Source organism: Mesoplodon bidens (assembly GCF_964165515.1).
Source record: "Mesoplodon bidens genome assembly, chromosome: 10".
NCBI classification, from domain to species: domain Eukaryota; kingdom Metazoa; phylum Chordata; class Mammalia; order Artiodactyla; family Ziphiidae; genus Mesoplodon; species Mesoplodon bidens.
The window spans coordinates 805176-813382 of record NC_138172.1 but is presented as its reverse complement, the minus strand read 5'-3'; the positions used below and the strand labels follow the sequence as shown (position 1 = coordinate 813382).

The following is an 8207-nucleotide window of genomic DNA, read 5'->3' as shown; positions in this document are numbered from 1 at the left end:
CTGGCTCTTTTAATTTTATGAAGTAAATCCTCAAAGTGAGATTCCCATGTTAAGCAGTAGGGCCATATTTTATCTTAATAGGTATTAAGAAATTGCATTCAGTTAGGTTGTAACCGTATCAATTCCCATCAGTGGGATACGAAGGCGCCGGTTCCCCCCGCAGTCTTCCCAGCAATAAATGTTGGGACGCCGTAATTTTTGCCAATCTCTTGAATAAACATTTGTCATTATTGTTCTAATTTGATTTGTCTTGACTACTAATAAGGTTTAGTATCTTTTTATGCATTTATTGCCATTTCTGTTTCTTTCTCTGTTAATAGCCAATATATATCTTTTGCACAGTTTTCTACTGGGTTTTCAATCCTTTTCTTATCAATCTGTAGGAACTTCTTGGATATTGAAACACTGATACTTTCGTGTCCGCGGGGGTTTCTTGGGCGCACTGGGTCCAGCCTCAGCTCACAGCCCAGCTTTCCCTGTGCCCAGCCCCTAGGCTCTGCTCCCTCCCCAGGGCCAGAGGCCCATGTCTGCCATGCCCAGCCCACCTTACAGCAGCATGGAACTGTTTCCTCAGTCACTTCACTGTTTAGACATTGTCCAGGGTAAACTTGCCAATTCAGGGTTCCCAGGAATAGCTCAGGGTTTCCCCATTCCTCCCTCTTCGGGTGCTTTCACCTACATTCCTGAAGACTCGCCAATGTCCAGGCCTCAGGAGGCTTTTTCTTTCTTTCATCTTTAGGCACCTTTAGTTTCTTTAGTTTAATAATATACATATTAGAGTGGTGACTAATCGATTCGGAGACACATATTCGGCCTTTATTAATGGGATGTGTGTCCTCAAACTTGAAGACCACTGGTCTCTATTTTATATATAGGAAGCAGACATCGTTTCAATAATAAATCTACATCAAGACAGTACAATCTAGGTGCCTGTCCTCTCACTGAGGACATGCGTGTTTACACCTTCACGCCACCAAAGAAGGCATCAAAGAGCCTGGCATGCACCTTGGTCATCTGACAATTAGGATGTGTGTCAGGACCCGGAAGTACACTTGCAGGAAGACTGGCAGCAGATGCTACAAGGCGCCCTGGCCGGGGGCTGTGGACCTCACCTCACTGGTCACCCGTTCTTCACCCGATGATTCAAGTCTGCACAGGAGAACTCTGGATGGCCCTCTGCCTTCAGGCGGGTAGGGACCCCCCACTATCTCTCCTGCTCTCCATCGGTATGATAAGTTAGTTTTCTTCACTTTCTTTACTCTCCTTTGGAAGTTATACAGTGTACTAGGTTGAACCATATGAAATTGCCATCATGTTGGTCAAACATCAGCAATTTCATATGGTTCAACTGAATACGATTAATTTTTTTAACGCACATACTTGACTTAAAGTCTAATGTTAGTTGATCTCTTTCTCTACCCTATAAGGACCTTTGGATATGTCTATCCTGATCACTACCAGTTCCATTTTACATGGTATTGTTGTCTTATATTTCAGTTCTATTTTGTCATCACCAGAATAATCATTATTAACACAATTAGTGTTTATCATCGATACTTGTTTCACTCTATTTCCACGAGTCACCAATCCGTTTGCTGTCTTCAACCATTCCTCCTTTGTCTAGTGTTCAGCTTCCTTCTTTCTGAAGTACCTTCCTTAGAGATTTTCAGTAAAGAGCAGTTCATGGTAAGCTCTGTCTGAAACATCTTTATAGCGTGCACACTCTTGAATAATAGTTTAGCTGGATATAAAATTCTAGTTTGACAACTGTATGTTTTCTCTCACTGCCTTGCAGATATTTTCCTGTTGTTTTAGGCTGCTCTTGTTGCTGTTTTGAAACTTCTCATAGCCCAAACACTGTGCTTGGGAGGCAAAATTCTGTTCCTCTTGGGCCCTTTTACAACATCCTCTCTGTCTTTGATGTTCTGAAGTTTCCCTAGGAGATGTCCATACCTACATGTTTTTAAAAGCTTTCTCTAGATTCACTGAGAATCTTCTATCTGAGAATACATTTAATGAAAAGGGGAAGATTCTAAGCTCTTATCCCTTTCATTTTTCTCTCTTTTCTCCTCTGGAACCGCTGGTTGATGTATACTGGGTCATGTCATTCTAACCTGTGTGTCTCGTAACTGTGCTGCATTCTGTACTATGTTCCGCTGGTTTTCCTTAGATCTGTCTTCTGCTTTACTAGTTTTTTTACTCTATTCAGTCAGCTCTTTATCTTGATTTAATGGATTCCTAATATTCCATTTTGTTCTTTTCTAAATCTACTGTGACTGGTTATTTGCTCTTTATTTCTGATTTTTATAAGACTTATTTCTTTCATCATTTTGAACATTGTTTTATAATTTCTCTCAGATTTTCCAGTTAACTAAAGTTTTCAGGGAACAAACCTTCCTGGTTTCCTTCCTTCCTTTTCTTTTTTCTTTTTTTGCCAGCAAAATTTCACTCACAGTGAAATCGTCTCTTTTTTGGTGTCTGTGTACCTGTCTGTGTGCATATTTAGCTGGTCCCAAGCAAGGTTTCTATTTACTGTGGAACTTCATGGTGCTTGGACTGTTAAAGTGACATTCCATGGTGGCTTTCTTTTCGCTTATGCCAGGTTTTGGGGGTGGGGTGGGTGTGCCACCACCCCAGGAACAGACTCCGTGATAGTTTCTCAGCTTCTGGTCCCCACACCAGGAGGCAGTGTTTAAAGCCAGATTCTGGGTCCTCAGGAAGGGAAATCCCAGGACTCTGGTTTTTCCTTGAGGATTACAGCCCACTCTCCCAATCACAGTAGAGTCAGGCTTCCTTCCCTGAGTAGGTGTGCGAAGTGCATCCATTTCCCCACAGGGGTGTAGGAGTCACCTCAGCTTCAGTTTTTCCCCTCCTGTAGGCCAGGTGAGTGCACAAGACCCAAGCTCCCAATCTGTGGGCCCAAACTGGCCAGAGCTGCCGGTTCACGAGCCCAACGCCCCCACTCTCTCTCACTTCCCGCTTTGCTCTCACACCCAGACACCTTGCTTCCTGGCTTGCCGTCTATGCCAGCACGGGAGAAAAGCTAAAGGCACCGCCTTTGGGCCAGGCTGCTTGGGTTCCAACCTTGGCTGCACCACAGATGAGTTCCTTAACCTCAAGGCTCTCAGTCTTCCTGGCCGTCACACGGACATAAAGAGAGTCCAGCCTCGTGGGACTCTCAGCTGAGTTCATAGACTCTAGGTGCTCACCACTGTGCCCAGAACATGGTGCACACCCAACAGACACTACCTGCTATTATTTCAAAGCAGGTGGGGTGGTTCTGTCTTACCCAGGACCCTACGTGCTGCTCAGGTTTCCTGTGTCCCCCACTTAATCTTTCCTGCTTGTTGTTTATGTGTAAACTGTGTGATCCCAGTTTTTCAGAGCTCTGGCTCTATTTTGGGGGGTGGGATGTTAAATCACTTTGTTGGAAGGAATGGCATTCAAACATAGGGGAAAAAATAAGCAGATGCTTTTGCACAGGTCATGGAAAGAGTAGAAAATGCAGTTCTGGTTTTCTAGTGTTGCGTAACGAAACACCCCAAAACTCAGAGTCTTAGCACCTCCATTTTGTTTTATTTCGCTCACAGTGTAGTAGGTCAGGAATTCAGGAAAGGCTCTGCTGGGCAGGTCACCCTGACCCACGTGGCAGCAGCTGGGATGTCGATGACTGACCCACTTCCAACATGGCTTTTACGCTCAATTGCAGGTCGTTAATTTTCATCGCTGTGTAATGTCCAATATGTGAGTGTGCTTCATTTTATTCGCCCAGTTTCCTGTAGGTGGGCTTTGGGGTTGTCTCCAGTTTCTTTTCTAGTATGAACATTTCTGTGCATTTCTTCTGGTAGACACGCCCAGGTTTCTGTCTTGGGTACACATTAAGGAGTGGAATTGCTGAGTCAGAGGGCATGTAAATGCTCATTTATAAGATTACACTACAGTGATCGTTCTACATTACATGCCCTTCAGCCTGTGTAAGTTGATACTTAGTATCATCAGACTTCTTGCTTTTGGCCAATAAAACAATCTTGTAGTTTGCTGTAGCCTGTCTGAATCACTAGTGTCACTCAGTACCTCTGCAGGTGCTTTCTCTTTTGTGCAACAGCTGCTTTATCTTTTGCCCATTGGGTTTTTTTCTTTCTTCTTACTGATTTGAGGTGTTCTTTATTTAATCTTGACACCAATTTTTTGTCAGTCATGTTTTGCAAGTATAGTTTCATACTGTGACTTTTTTTTACCTGATTTAAATTGTCTTTTGACTTACAGAAGCTCTTAATCTTAATAATGAATTAAAATATATCAGTCTTTTTCTTTCATGTTAGCACTTTTTGTACTTTAAGAAATCCTCCCCTACCTTGAAATCAGAAATCCTCACCTGTATTTTCTTCTAAAGATTTTAAAATTTTGCTTTAGATATTTGCTTCGACACAAGTTCTTAATCCATCTGGAGAGGATAATTTAATTTTTTGTGTATAATTTAATTTTTTCCATATGGATAACCAATTATTCCAGGTACACATTGAAAACTCACTTCTTTCCCTGCTGGTTTGCCATGTGACCTGAGTCACTAATAGAAGGTCCATATGTGCACAGATATGTTTAGGAACATTCTATTTGTTCCACTGGTCATTTTTTTTTTTACCCCTGAACTAAAACCACACAGCATCCCTTACTAAAGTTTTATAATGTCTTGGTATCTGGCAGAGCAAGCCTACCTTCCTTCTTTCGAAGACAATTCTAATGAATTCCAATTTTAGAAGCAAATGGACAAGTTCTTAAAGGATCTTGTTGAGTTTTCATTGGAGTTGTATTAAATCATTAGATAAATTGGGGGAGATTATATTATGATATTAAATTTTCCAATTTATAAACATGGCCTCCTGATCAGTTATATGACCAATGCCTTTCCTGAAGAGTATATCCCCGCTGTCTTTGACAGCTATTCTGCCAATGTTATGGTGGATGGAAAACCAGTGAATCTGGGCTTGTGGGATACAGCTGGACAAGAAGATTATGACCAATTACGTCCCCTATCCTATCCACTAACAGATGTAGTCTTAATTTGCTTTTCTCTTGTGAGTCCTGCATCATTTGAAAATGTTCACGCAAAGTGGTACCCTGAAGTGTGACACCACTGTCCCCACACTCTATCAACCTGGTGGGGATGAAACTCGATCTGAGGGATGATAAAGACATGATTGAGAAACTGAAGGAGAAGAAGCTGACACCCGTCACCTACCTGCAGGGCTTGGCCATGGCCAAGAAGATTGGTGCTGTCAAATGCCTTGAGTGCTCGGTGCTCACACAGCGAGGCCTCAAGACAGTGTTTGATGAAGCTATCCGGGCGGTTCTCTGCTCGCCGCCCACCCCCACCCCAACCCCGGGTCAAGAAGAAGAACAGTAAGTAAATGCCTGCTGTTGTGAATGGCCGGGCCCCAGGACCCTTTGTACGCTTTGCTCAAACGGTGGAGCCTTCGCACTCAGTGTCAAGTTTTTGTTACAGATTAGTTTTTCCATAAAACCATTTTGAACCAATCAGTAATTTCTAGGTTTTGTTTGTTTAAAGTGTAAGAGTTCAAACTTTCACATTCTATTAAAGTTTAGCCCTAAAAAAAAAATTATTAGGTTTTCTTTTATATCCTGCAGGAAAATTTTACAAATTTCTGCATACAGGTCTTTACAACTTTGGTTAGACTTATCTCGTTATATTTGTTGTTTTTGTTGCTATATAAATGGTAGAAACATTTTAAAGTTTCTTGATGATGTTCAGAAATACAGTTGACATCTGTATATGCAATGTGCGCATGGCGCTTACACTCAGCTACATGGCTCAACTCTATTATTGCTAGTAATTTGTTTCCAGATTCTTTTTGATTTTCTACATGGAAAATCATATCATCTGCAAAAAATAAATATCTGCTTTAATTTTTCCCTTGTCAATCCATGTCTTCAATTTCTTTTTCTTGAATTATTTCACTCTCTGAGCTCTTTAGTTCTTTTGTCTGATTTTAAGGTAAATGCATAAACAGAATTCTCTTCACCATCCGTGCGTTCTCCCTGGGCGCCTCATTCATGTGCTAAGGGTAGCAGCTCCTCAAGCTCCTTTTATCCCAGCTCTCCCCTGGCCCCAAGCCCAGCATCCAACCCACCCATGAGGATGCCCTGGGGACATCACACAGCTCTCTGCTCAGCTAACACATATATATGGAATTTAAGAAAAAAAAATGTCATGAAGAACCTAGGGGTAAAACAGGAATAAAGATACAAACCTACTTGAGAATGGACTTGAGGATATGGGAAGGGGGAAGGGTAAGCTGTGACAAAGCGAGAGAGAGCCATGGACATATATACACTACCAAACGTAAAACAGATAGCTAGTGGGAAGCAGCCACATAGCACAGGGAGATCAGCTTGGTGCTTGGTGACCGCCTGGAGGGGTGGGATAGGGAGGGTGGGAGGGAGGGAGACACAAGAGGGAAGGGATATGGGAACAGATGTATATGTATAACTGACTCACTTTATTATAAAGCAGAAACTAATAAAAAAAAATTCCAAAAAAAAAAAAAGATGAAGCTGCTTCCCATGCAGCATCCTCTGTCCATGAGGGCCTCCCCTGCACACCCAGGAGCCTTGGTGTACACTCAAGTGTACTCCCCCTGCCCCTCTAGTCACCAACACCCAACACATTCTACCTCCAGAAAAAATCTTAGATCGGTCCAGTGGTTAACTGGGAGATTGGGACTGACATACATACACTAATATGTATAAAACAGGTAACTAATAAGAACCCGCTGTATAGCATAGGGAACTGTACCTCACTTCAGTATACAGTAGAAACTCACGCAACATTGTAAAACAACTGTACCCCACTAAAAAAATTAAAGAAAAAAAAGACTTCGCCTTCCAATGCAGGGGGTGCAGGTTTGCTCCCTGGTTGGGGAGCTAAGATCCCACATGCCTCGCAGCCAAAAAAACAAAACATAGAACAAAAGCAATGTTGTAACAAATTCAATAAAGACTTTAAAAATGGTCCACGTCAAAAACATCTTTAAAAAAAAACCCCTTAGCTCCGTCCTCTTGTCTCCCTTCCTCTGCTCGTCCACCAGGTGCTCCCGAATCCAGGTGCCATCTCCTCCTTCCCGATCGCAGCCACAGCCCTCCAACTTCCCCTCCTTATCCTGGCCGTGCCCTCCCCCAATCCCGTCCATCTTTTGGGAGAAGTATTCTTTCCAAAACGTATAGAACATCCATTCCCGACCCTACTTAGAAGCCTCTGACGGGCTCCCACCGCTGTTCTCCCGGTGACTGTAAAGAGACGGCCTCGCTGGCCTCGCTGGCTCCTCGGCCCGCCGCCCACTGTGCCCTCCTTGGGCACTCTGGCCCTGACACGCTCTCTGGGACCTGACAGCTCTGGTTGTTCCCTAACCCCTGATGTGTGCATGTCTAACGACATCTCACGTGTCACGGGTGGAAGCTCTACCACTTCTGGGAAGACCGGCAGGAGACACGGGTGCAACAAGCAGCAGCAGGTGCAGGGTTTAGCGTGTGGCTCGGTACCAGTGCCCACAGAATGCTGAGCGAAGTGATCTCTTTTCAGGAGCCCAGACTGAGGCTGGCCGGGTGCGTGGCTAACGTGGAGGAGCAGGGATGGGGGTAGGCGTGCCCCCTGGGACCGGTGGGATCTCAAGTGTGGGAAGGCAGGAATGGCATCAGCCTCCCTGCCCAGGGAGGGGCCCAGAGAGGGGGCTGGGGTCCAGTGGGCAGCCCCTCACTGACTCCCACCCAGGCCAGGCCGCCAGCAAGGGAGAGCTTGTTCCCTGACCCCCTCCCACCCACTTCCCTCATGGCCAGCACTGTGAGGCAGGGGCCATGGCATTCAAGGTCCCGCACACCTGGGCACAAACCTGGTCCGGGCTGGCCACGTGCGCTGGGCCAGTCCTGAGCCCGGCCATTCCCGGCGTCCCCATCTGCGCAGCGGGCCAGGGTGAGGACTGATGGGAGCCAGCGTTGGGGACCAGCAGTGTGACTGTGTCTCCACCCAGGAGGGCCTGGCCCCAGCACTGTGGAGGTGAACGCCAACTACGCGCGCCCACCCACCCTCCTGCTGCAACGTGCCGCTGCCCCGTGGGCAGTGTCTTCCTGCGCCCACAGCCCGTCTGGTCCCCCACCCGCTCAATGGGTGGCAGGCAGGCTGTTAACAGCAACAC

The 8207-nt window shown here is 45.2% G+C and overlaps 1 pseudogene across 1 annotated transcript; it reads left to right on the top strand.

Moving 5' to 3' along the window:
* Positions 1-4844: 4844 nt before the first annotated feature.
* Positions 4845-5404, top strand: LOC308623779 (ras-related C3 botulinum toxin substrate 1-like; annotated as a pseudogene). Its single transcript has one exon. The product of its transcript is annotated as a ras-related C3 botulinum toxin substrate 1-like (transcript).
* The last annotated feature ends 2803 nt before the right edge of the window (positions 5405-8207 follow it).